This window comes from Pristiophorus japonicus, chromosome 8 (assembly GCF_044704955.1).
Source record: "Pristiophorus japonicus isolate sPriJap1 chromosome 8, sPriJap1.hap1, whole genome shotgun sequence".
NCBI classification, from domain to species: Eukaryota; Metazoa; Chordata; class Chondrichthyes; family Pristiophoridae; genus Pristiophorus; species Pristiophorus japonicus.
The window spans coordinates 179,294,716-179,306,733 of record NC_091984.1 but is presented as its reverse complement, the minus strand read 5'-3'; the positions used below and the strand labels follow the sequence as shown (position 1 = coordinate 179,306,733).

Genomic DNA, 12,018 nt, shown 5'->3' with positions numbered 1-12,018 from the left:
CGTTACATCCACAAAGAATTCCAGAAAATTTGTCAAACATGACTTGCCCTTCATAACACCATGCTGAATCTACCTGACCTAATTTTGCTTTTCCAAGTGTCCTGCTACTGCTCCTTTAATATTGGACTCCAACATTTTCCTAACTACAGATGTTAGGCTGTTTTTTATTCGTGTTTTGGTTGTTTGGTGGGGGTTCTCATTCATAATAATTGGAACTTCAACTTTCGGAGTACGTTAAAAGTACGTTATACACCTGCTTTTTCCAGGCATAAGAGTTTGAAGGACATTTACTGGGCAGGAGTTGGGCAAATAGCTGAAATCTCGGCCCGCAAGTGGCCGTCTTCTGGGTTGCGGCGATCGGTCAAAATTCTCACAGATTGCAAATTCCAATTCTCAGTGTTAGCACTTCACATGCCAAGAGTCATCACTTTTGAGCCCTCTTTGGGTGCGTACACACATCGTATGTACACCAATTGTACTCTCCCTGAGATGCCGCAATTGATGGCCCAATGGATTCGTTGAAGAAGTAACAGAAAGAGTAAACAATATAAATTCAGTGGATCCAATATTTTGGATTTACAAAAGGTCCTCGATAAGGTACTGCAAAATGGACTCATATTTAAGGTCAGAGCCTGTGAAGTCAGGGTATATTTCGCAGAATGGTTAGCAAGCTGGCTACAAAACAGAAAACAGACAGTGAGGGTTTAGGGTAGTTAATCAGTCTGGCAAAAGGTGGGAAGTGATGTCCAAAGGGTTTGTTGCTCCGACCATTGTTGTTCACAATTTTACATTAACGATTTGGACCGAGGAATCGGAAGGACAATTTCAAAATTTGTGGCTGAAACACCAAATTGGGAGATATAGTTAATACAAAGGAAGAATGTTGCAAAATACATGAAGACTTACAGAATGGGTGTGTAATTTGCAAATGAATTTTATCAGAGATAACTGTGAGGTGGTGTATTTTGGAAGGAAGAATAAAGATGGCTACATAATGCTTGGATAATAATAGTCTGAATGTGGTAGAGCAGCAAAGGTATCTAGGGGTACATATACACAAACCATTCAAATAATTGACACGGGTTAATGAGGCATAAATGGAAACAAGCACTTGGTTTCATTTCTAGAAGGATAGAATTGAAAAGACGAGAAGTTTTGTTAAACTTGTATCGAATCTTGGTTAGACCTCGTTTTATGATTAAGTAATTTACAGCTTTCCGTCATCAATGTTGAGTTCACCTATTTCAGGTCATAACCATTGCTCCCACTTTTTCGGACAGCAGTTGTTGGTAATGATTTTGCTATTTTTATTTTCAGCTCCTCTAGACCCATCTTTTGTTTATTTTATTGTCCCATAACCACTCCTTTTCGCCTTGAATCATCATTCCATTTGTCATTTAATTATCCGTATTCCATCTTATTACAGTCCTTCTTTTTTGTTCTTTCCTCCCCTCCCCCTTTCCCTGCCTCTGCACTTGCTTAAAACGTGCTCTAACTTTTTTCCAGCTCTGATGAGTGTTTCATCGACTTGAAATAAGAACCCTGTTTCCCACTCCACATATGCTGCCTGACATGCTCAGTATTTCCAGCATTTTCTATTATTATTTCAGATTTCCAGCATCCACAGTATTTTTATTCTCTTTGATTATACCACACTTTGAGTACTGTGGACATTTATGATCCCCATAGTATAAAAAGCATAGAATGGCATTGGCGAAGGTACAAAAATATTCATATTGATGACATCAGAATTAAGAGAATATACATATCAGGAAAGACTGAATAGGCTGAGGCTCTTTTCTCTAGGATAAAATAAGACTAATAGGTGAGCTGCTGGATGTCTTTAAGTTAATGAAAGAGTTTGACAGGATAGACACAAATAAAATCTTTTCTGTTTGTGCGAGAGTCCAAAACTGGAGGTTATAAATATAAGAGCCACTAATATATCCAATAAGGAATTCAGAAGAAACTGCCTATGATGATGGGTTCTGATTATGCAAATGAATTTGAGCGGAAACTTGAAACATAACTTCACTTGAGCCTCCTCCCACCCTGCGCCATTTAACCCTATCAGCCTATCCTTCTATTCCTTTCTCCAGAGTGGTATGAATATGAAACACGCTCCCTCAAGGAGCAATTGAGATAAAAAGCACAGATGCAATTAAAGGGAAGCTGGATACGCACATGAGCGAGAAAGGAATAGAAGGATAGGCTGATAGGATTGTGCTGATTTTCTGCAGTCTGCAGAACTTTGCATTGGCAGAAGATCTCGATCTCAATAGCCTTGTAGACGAGCCGATGGAGAGATAAGATATTTTGCCATGGGGACCCAAGCAGAGGGATGAACCTCTACAGGAGACAACTGCCCAGCAGGGCAGGTCTGTCAGACAACGCTTGTGGAGCTGACTTTCACGCAACTCGTCGACTCCTGAGGCTGCAATGCCCGGACATTGATCAATTCAAATTCAAATGCTATTTATTACAAGAAATTTAAACCGTTAACTGTTAAAGATAAATAAAATACATTTATAGAAGATGTAACATCTTTTGCAGTTCTAAAAAATATCTATGTGGAATTGTTTATTGCTTCAATTTCTCTGTAAACATTTTACTTTAACTTTAACTTTTAAACATGAACAAGAGTGGAAAGATTTACAAAACCCGGAGTAAAATTGAAGTGAATGAGAATCAGGGGAAATACTTTCACCTGGCTGGAGTCATACCTAGCACAAAGGAAGATGATTATGGTTGTTGGAATCTAATCTACTCAGCCCCATAACATCACGGCAGGAATTAATCAGTGCAGATTCCTAAGCCCAACCACATTCAGTTGCTTCATCAATGAACTTTCTTGCATCGTAAGGTCAGAAGTGGGATGTTCACTTATCATTACAAAGTGTTCAGTTCTATTCGCAACTCCTCAGATAATGAAGCAATTTATGCCCGACTGCAGCAAGACTTAGATGACATTCAGATTTGGGCTGATACATGGCAAGTAACATTCGTGCCACACAAATGCCAGGCAATTACATTCTCCAATAAGAGAGCTTCTAACTACTGCCCATTGACATTCAATGTCACTAGCAGCGCCGAATCTCCCAACATCAACATCCTGGGCGTCACAATTGAACAGTAACTTAATTGGAACAATCACATAAATACTGTGTTCTACAATAGAAGGACAGATGCTGGACAGATTTTGCGGCGAGTGTATCGCCTCCTTGACTCCACAAAGCCTTTCAACATCTACAAGCCGCATGTCAGAAGTGTGATGGAATATTCTCCACTTGCCTGGCTGAGTGCAGCTCCAACAACACCCATGAAGCTCAATGCCCTACAGCACAAAGCAACCCGCTTGATTGGCACCCCATCCACAATGGTAAACATTTATTCCCTCCATGATCAGTGCACCGTGGCTAGAGTGTGTACCATTTACAAGATACACTGCAGCAACTCGCCAAGGCACTTCCCAAACCCACGACCTCTACCACCTAGAAGGACAAGAGCAGAAGGCGCCTGGGAACAACATCAACTCCAAGTTCCCCTCCAAGTCACATACCATCCTGATTTGGGAATAAATCACCCTTCCTTCATAAATGCTGGGTCAAAATCCTGGAACTCCCTCTCTAACACCACTATGGGAGTACCTTCACCACACGGACTGCAGAGGTTCAAGAAGGCAGCTCACCGTTACCTTCTCAAGGGCAATTAGGGATGGGCAATAAATGCTGGCCTTGCCAGCGACGCTCACATCTCAGGGACAAATAAAAATGCATTGCTATGGGTCTAGAGTCATACATAGTCCAGAACTGATAAGGACGGCAGGTTTCCCTCTGTAAATGACGTTTGAGAACCAGTTGTTTATTTATGACGATCCAATAGCTTCATGGTCACCATTTCTGATATTAGCTTTTATTCCAAATGTTTTTAATGAACTGAATTTAAATGTCAACTTGCTTAATATTCAGCTCAATTGTCTTCAGTAGAACTGAATACCAAGCAATGCGTATAAAAGGCGCTTGCGCATTTATTCAAATCTGCTGTTACTTTGTTTTTCTGTGCCGTATGCTACTACGCCAGTAGGTGACAATGTTGCACCACATATGCCTCATACTCACTGGACTGTGAAAGACATTTCTAATCAGTTCAGACAAAGCAATGTGTTGGTTATCAAGGTCACACCGTTACCAGAATAATAACAATTTAAACAAAGCAACTTGTTTCCAAACTAGCTATAATTCTTTACGTAAATGCTTTCTCAATTGACTTTAACTGACTCCTCCGGCTGATCAGCTTAGCCTAAAGAATCGTAACGAACTAATCTAAACGATGAGTTCAGCTCCATCTCAGAGAATAAATTTATAACAGATTGACATTAGTACTGATTTCTGAAGTGTTTTTCACATTTTTATAATGTTCTAAGCCTTCTGCCGAATCACGCCCAATGCAACCCTACTGGTTGTGCATTTCCTCCTTTGTTTTTCACTTGCATAGCAGGGATTACCTCATCGCCAAGACACTTCACGCCAAAATTGTGCGTTTTTAACCGGAAATATAGAGAATTGTTTCCTGGAGTAGTTTTATAGAATATTTGCATCAAATACTGTTAATTGACTTATGAAATTTCTCAATTATTGCCTCTTCTTCAGTGGGATGGGTACAGAATACCCGAAAATCGGGATGATTTAGGCCTATTTATTCAAAGAGTAGCAGACATATACTTATGAGACGTTATCTGAACCTACAACTCTCAGTGCTCTCCCACTGTGATGATTAAATCTTTATATCTTTTTGTCTTCTGCGCCCTACAACTCGACAATGAAAATGTTACTTCATTCAATGCTTCAAAAAAGAATGATTTGCATTTATATAGCACCTTTCGCGACCTCACATCATCCCAAAGCGATTTACAGCCAATGAAACATTTTGAAATGTTCGCTGTTGTAATGTAGGAAATGCAGCAGCTAAATTGCGCACAGCAAGCTTCCACAAACAGCAATATGACAGTAACCAGATAATATGTTTTTGTGATAATTTATTGAGAAATAAATATTGGCTAGATCACCAGGAACAATTCCCCTGCTCTTCTTTGAAAAACTGTTATGGGATCGTTTATTTCTACTTAAGAAAGCAGACAGTGCTTCAGCTTAACGTCTCATCCAAAAGAAACTACCTCCGACAGTGGAGCACACCCTCAGTACTGCTCTGAACTATCAGCCTATATATTTGCGCTCAAGTCTCTAGAGCAAACGTGCTGTGAAATATTGGTTAAAGATATTTAAATTATTTGTTAGAAATATATTTTAGATTGCTAATTTTAAACCTTATGATACTATGATCACTGTTCCCTAAGAGAAGATAGACTATGAAAGTAAACTAACACAAAATATAAAAACAGATAGCTAGCGTTTCTATAGGTATACAAAAAGGAAAAGAGTGGCTAAAGTAAATATTGCTCCCTTAGAGGACGAGACCGGGGAATTAATAATGGGGAACATGGAAATGGCAGAAATTCTGAACAAATATTTTGTATCGCTCTTTAGGCTAGAGGACACAAATAATATCCCAACCGTAGATAGTCAAGGGGCTATGGGGGGTGGGGGGGGGGGGTTGGAGGAGGAACTTAACACAATCACAATCACTAAGGAGGTGGTACTCAGTAAGATAATGGAGCTAAAGGAAGATAAATCCCCTGGATCTGATGGCTTGCATCCTAGCGTCTTAGAGAAGTAGCGGCAGGAATAGTGGCTGCATTGGTTGTAATTTACCAAAATTCCCTGGATTCTGGGGAGGTCCCAGCAGATTGTAAAACTGCAAATGTAACGCCACTATTCAAAAAAGGAGGCAGACAAAAAGCAGCAAACAATAGACCAGTTCGCCTAACATCAGTGGTTGGGAAAATGTTGGAGTCCATTAATAAAGAAGCAGTAGCAGGACATTTGTCAAAGCATAATTCGGTCAGGCAGTCAGCATGGATTTATGAAGGGGAAGGCATGTTCGACAAATTTACTGGAATTCTTTGAGGATGTAACGAACAGGGTGGATAAAGGGGAACCAGTGGATGTGGTTTATTTGGACTTCCAGAAGAATATGACAAGGTGCCACATAAAACGTTACAGCATAAGTTAAAAGTTCACATGGTTGGGGTAATATATTAGCATGGATAGAGGATTGGCTAACTAACAGAAAACAGAGAGTCGGGATAAATGCTTCATTCTCGGTTTGCCAATCAATAACTATTGTGGTGCCGCAGGGATCAGTGCTGGGACCCCAACTATTTCCAATCTATATTAATGACTTGGAAGAAAGGACTAAGTGCAACGTAGCCAAGTTTGCTGATGATACAAAGATGGGAGGAACACCAATGTGTGAGGGGGACACAAAACAGCAGTAAAAGGCCATAGACAGGCTAAGTGAATGGGCAAAAATTTAGCAGATGTAGTATAATGATGGAAAGTGTGAGGTCATGCACTTAGACAGAAAAAAAATCAAAGAGCAAGTTATTATTTAAATGGAGAAAAATTGCAAAGTACTGCAGTACAGCGTGCATGAAACACAAAGGGTTAGTATGCAGGTACAGCAAGTGATCATGAAGGCCAATGGAATAAAAGCAGTGAAGTCTTGCTATCGTTTTATAAGGTATTGGTGAGGCCACACCTGGAATACTGCGTGCAGTTTTGGTTTCTGTCATGTATCTCACACTACTGTACATAACTGTATCTTACCATGCTATACATGTAACTGGAGATGACCTGTAACCACAAGCTTACCTTACCACCAGGGGTGCACTTGCAGGAAACACTGGATACCTGTCCCAGACAGGCATATAAGGATAGGTCTCAGGCAAGTGTGGCATTCGAGAGCCATGTAATAAAGGTGCAGGTCCTGAGTGACCTTGACTTCAGTATGTGCCTCGTGTGAATCTGTACTGCAGGGACAGGACTTTACAGTTTCTATATTTATATATGGATAAACCTGCTTTGTAAGCAGTTCAGAGAAGGTTCACTAGGTTGATTCTGGAGATGAGGGTTTGACTTATGAGGAAAAATTGAGGAGTTTCGGCCTCTACTCATTGGAATTCAGAAGAATGAGAGGTGATATTATTGAAATGTATAAGATTATGAGGGGGCTTGACAAGTTGGATGCAGAGAGGATGTTTCCACTGATAGGGGAGACTAGAACGAGGGGGTATAATCTTAGAATAAGGGGCCGCCCATTTAAAACTGAGATGAAGAGGAATTTCTTCTCTCTGAGGTGTGTTAAACATGTGGAATTCGTTGCCTCAGAGAGCTGTGGAAGCCGGGACATTGAATAATTTTAAGACAGAGATAGACAGTTTCTTAACCAATAAGTGATTAAGCGGTTATGAGGAGCGGGCAGAGAGTGGACCTGAGTCCATGATCGGATCAGCCATGATCGTATGAAATGACGGAGCAAGCTCGAAGGGCTGTATGGCCTACTCCTGCTCCTAGTTCTTATGTTCTTATGTCCTTATATTCACCTACTGACACTTGCTCCACTTGACCTACCTAAATCCCCAGAACCAGATCCAGCAATGCCGCCTCCCTTGTCGGGCGGGAAACAAACTGTTCAAGAAAGTTCTCCTGAACTAACTTCAAAACATTGTCCCCTTCTCTGCTTTTTACACTAATTCGGTCCCAGTCTATATTAGGATAGTTGAAGTTCTCCATTAATCCTTATACATGTGTAAAGTGACGCCCAATTTAAAAAAAAATTGAACATAGTCACACATGGATTCAGACATTTTCTGTTAATGAAAAATGGATCTTTTTCCATTTGTTTTTACTTTGCAGGTCTGCAGGGCCCCTCGGTGTCCGTCTTTCGCCGTCATCGGATCAAATCTCAGCAAAGAACACGGCGACCCTGCTGTGTCTAGTGAATGGCTTTAAGCCGGGCGCTATGGCGATTGAGTGGACTTTAGATGGCAGTGTGAGAGAGAATTGTTTTGAGACTAGTCTGATCCAGCAGGAGACGTGAGCAGTTCAGTGTGAACAGTTATCTGACTCTGCCAGCCTCAGTGTGGAACTCACACGAGCTTTACTCCTGTGTGGTTAAACATGCGACTCAAGCAAACCCGCTTCAAGCAAGCTTCGCGAGATCCAGTTGTACCTGATTCAAGAACTTTACGCATCGATTTATTTACATTATTGGTAAAGTTTTTTTTTCAAATAAATTCCGTGTTTGGACATTACATGTTTGATTTTAAGTGATTCATTTCCAGTTAAAACAACAGATGTACAGTTTGTCCGCTGGAACCCGCTGGCTGAATCTTATAGCGTATTCATACTGAGCTGATCAACGCTTCAGTGTAACCTTGCAAATACCGCGTTGTAATAAAATTACACTTATATTAGCTCCAGTGCCGTTATTTGTTTCTGTCCGATAACTCTATGCCAATTCATAGCAGTTTCTAAATTTTCGCATTTGGTGAATTTTTATGCTTTGTGACATTCTATTCATTATATGTAAAGTCAGTGATGTCAGTGGGATACAGGCGCGATGGGTGACTCTAGTTTGACATTCCGTGAAATAAATCTTGCAATACATTTTTTTAATGTAGCTCTCTGAATTTTGTCTGTATGGGGAAGGAGCTGAACCACGTTCCCATGAGTAGATTTATAAATAAGTTAATCTAAATCAGCTGGTTGCACAAACTCAGGTCAACTCGGTGATTCTTCCTTTTGGATATCGTGGTACAGTTTCCGGCAATTATTTGTTTCCAAAACCATTCGATTACTTTAATCATTGAGCAATAATCGTTATTTTGAAGCAGGTGTTATCAGCAGCTCAAACCATGTACCTACAACTTCGCCGACGTCTTTGACTGAAAGCAGCCAGATAACAGTCGGATTTTTAAAATTCTCCTTCACACTAATCACAAACTCGGTATCCATTTAGTGCACGATCTTCTTTGTTCAGCTTGATTTGAGGATACAGATACATAATTCGCTTAGAGTAGTAACGGAAGTAACGGAAGTAGTTAAGATCATAAAGACTGCATACATAGTACTCGGTTTCATTTCTAGAAGAATAGAGTGGAAAAATAGAAAAGGTAGTGTTAAATTTGGAATTCTGTACGCATTAATATAATTTATTTGGATAAATGGGTTGGCAATTATTTCTGAGGTAAGAGACAGCGAGTATGGCTAAAGAGATTGTTCTCCGATTGGTGGCCTGTGAAAAATGACGTTTCTCTGGGATCTGTAATGGGGTCTTAGTTTTACATCATGTAAATTAATGACTGCTTGGAGCAATGTAGAGTTCTATATACAAGTTTGCAGATAACGCTAAGCTGGGAGGCACAGTAAGTTTTGAGGTGGGGAGAAAGAAATTACATTGCTAGATGAAGTGAATTTTTAAAACTATGACAGAAATTTCGGAAAGTGTTAGGGTTTCCATTTTCGACCTGAGAAAGACCAATCAGAATATTTTCTTAATGCTGAGAGATTAGGAGCTGTGGCGGAGCAATAGATTTAGGTGTCCAGGTGCACAAATCATTAAAAGCTCGGACAAAAAAGTAACCAAAAAATCGAATTGAATGTTCACCTTTTTACCTTTTTGGAATTCAAAACTGAGAAAGAAATGTATCAATTTTACAAATCATTGGGCAGGCCCCATCTGGAGTACAGTGCACCGAATATCAGAAAATTTCTACTGTCCTTGGAAGGGGTTCAGCCCAGATTCACTAGAATGACTTGGGGTGGGAAGTGAGGAGTTTTTGTGTTTGCAAGAAAACACCTTGCTTTCTGTTGACAGCCCCTCGTACTAACTCAGTGAGAGGCATGATTACTTAATGGGAATTGCAAGCATGAACTTGAATCATATAACTTGAATACCCACTATTTTAAAGAAAATTAGGCTGTTTTTATGAACACAATTGTATTTTACAAACTGTTTAAATCATAAAACTAATATGATTATATGTTTCCAATTTAAATAACTGGCCAAGCATCATATAACTAGCCACGGCCAGATGAAATAAGATGAATTTGTCCAGCCTGTGTATGTCAGGTCTTCCTCTTGGAAGGAAGAAGTTAACATGTTGCTACTCACTTGCAAAAGTTGTGAATAATTATGGTATAAAATCTGTGTGGTCAAGTGTGGAATTTTAACATGGGAAGATTGTGATTGCACTTATTCAGAGGGGACAGATTTAAGATAATTAACAAGAATCCAGTGGAGGGGGGGGGGCGGTGCTGAGAAATTTTTTATGATCTGGAATGCACTGCCTAAAAGGGTGGTGGAAGCGGATTCAATAGTGACTTGGGGAAGTGGATGAATACTTGAAAAGGAGACATTCGCAGGGCTGTAGTGCAAGAGCAAAGGAGTGGGACTAATTGGATAGTTATTTCCTCCTGTGCTGTATGATTCAGTGATTTTATAGTTTCAGTTTCTCAATTTTTTTTAAATCACAAAGGGCAGTCCTGAATATTGTCGTGTGCAATAATTGCATCAATTGTTGTGTTCAGTTAGTTATAATCGGGTAATGCATGTTACTCCCAAATCAAAGGCTGAGTCTTTATTCAAGTTAGTTTCTTAAAACGATAATGGGTTATGGGGAGCGGGCGGGGAAGTGGAGCTGAGTCCATGATCAGATCAGCCATGATCTTATTGAATGGCGGAGCAGGCTCGAAGGGCTGTATGGCCCACTCCTTTTCCTATTTCTTATGTTCTTATGCTCTTATCAGACCTCAAAATATTAAACTGCGAGGACAGGTTGCATAAACTTGGCTTGTATTCCCTTGACTTTAGAAGGTTGAAGGTAATGTAATGTAGTTACTGAAAATGTTTAATGGATTCGATAGATAGATACAAAGAAACAATTTCTCTCACGAGGAATAGAAAACAAGAGGGCACAATCTTTAGATTACAGCTAGGTTATTTAAGAATGAAGTCAGGAAGCACTTATTTACAAAAAAGGAGTAGAAAGATGGAACTCACTCCGCAAATGTTGTGGATTCTGGGTCAATACAAACTTTCAAGACTGAGCTGGATAGGATATTATTAGGTAAGGTTATCAGGGGATATGGAACAAAGGCGGGTAAATGGAGTTGAGGAACAGAACAGCTTTGATCTAATTAAATACTGGAACAGGCTGGAGCGGCTGAATGACCTATTCTTGTTGTTATGTTTCTATTGGGAGGAATTTATTTCAGCAGATCGTAGTAAGAATGTGGGTTTCGCTTCCACGTGGAATGGTTGAATAACATTGCACTGATACATTTAATGGGAGGTTTGTTGCATTCATGAGGAAGAAGTGAGTATGGAGGTATGGAGGCAGGGTGGGAAGCGGTAATTAGAGTGATATGACGCTCGTGTGGAGTATGCACAAGGCATAGATTTGTTGGGCCGAATTGGCTGAAAGTTACGATTCTGTGATTATGACTGTATCAGACTGTTGTTTGACTAGTCGGTCGGACATCGGTCTCAATTTGGGGATTTTAGTGAGGAGGACTTAGCAGTGTCGAATGGGCTGCGTGTAGCTTAGTCGTGTCCGAATCCGATGCTGGGTGGCCAGTCCGGTTTTATTCTTTACACATTTGTAGCGATGTTATGCAACTCAGTGCATTGCTGAGCCATTTCAGATTTCAATTAAGGGTCAACCACAGACCTTTGGTCTGCAGTCACTTATAGGCCAGACGGCAGTTTTCCTTTCGTAAAGGATATTAGTGAACCAGTTGAAATTTTGTGACATAGCATCAAGGTCACCACTATTGGTTCTAGCTTTTTATTATAGTTTAATTTTAATTAACTGATTTCAAATGAACAAACTGCCGTGAGATTCAGTTCCATGGCCTTTAATAGAACTTGCTATCAAGAGAAGTGTAAAACAGGCGGCCTGTGCCACTAATTCTAAGTATACTGTCATTTAACTCTTGTATACCATTTGCTGCTACGCCAGTAGGTGAAAATGCTGCACCACATATACCTAATACTCACTGGACTGCGAAATTCTTTTCATTTCTGAGCAGCACAGAAAATGCAATTTTGCGGTTC

At 40.1% G+C, this 12,018-nt stretch overlaps 1 pseudogene; it reads left to right on the top strand.

Moving 5' to 3' along the window:
- LOC139269228 (immunoglobulin lambda-1 light chain-like) overlaps positions 1 to 8,134 on the top strand; it is a 100,767-nt pseudogene extending 92,633 nt beyond the window's left edge.
- The last annotated feature ends 3,884 nt before the right edge of the window (positions 8,135 to 12,018 follow it).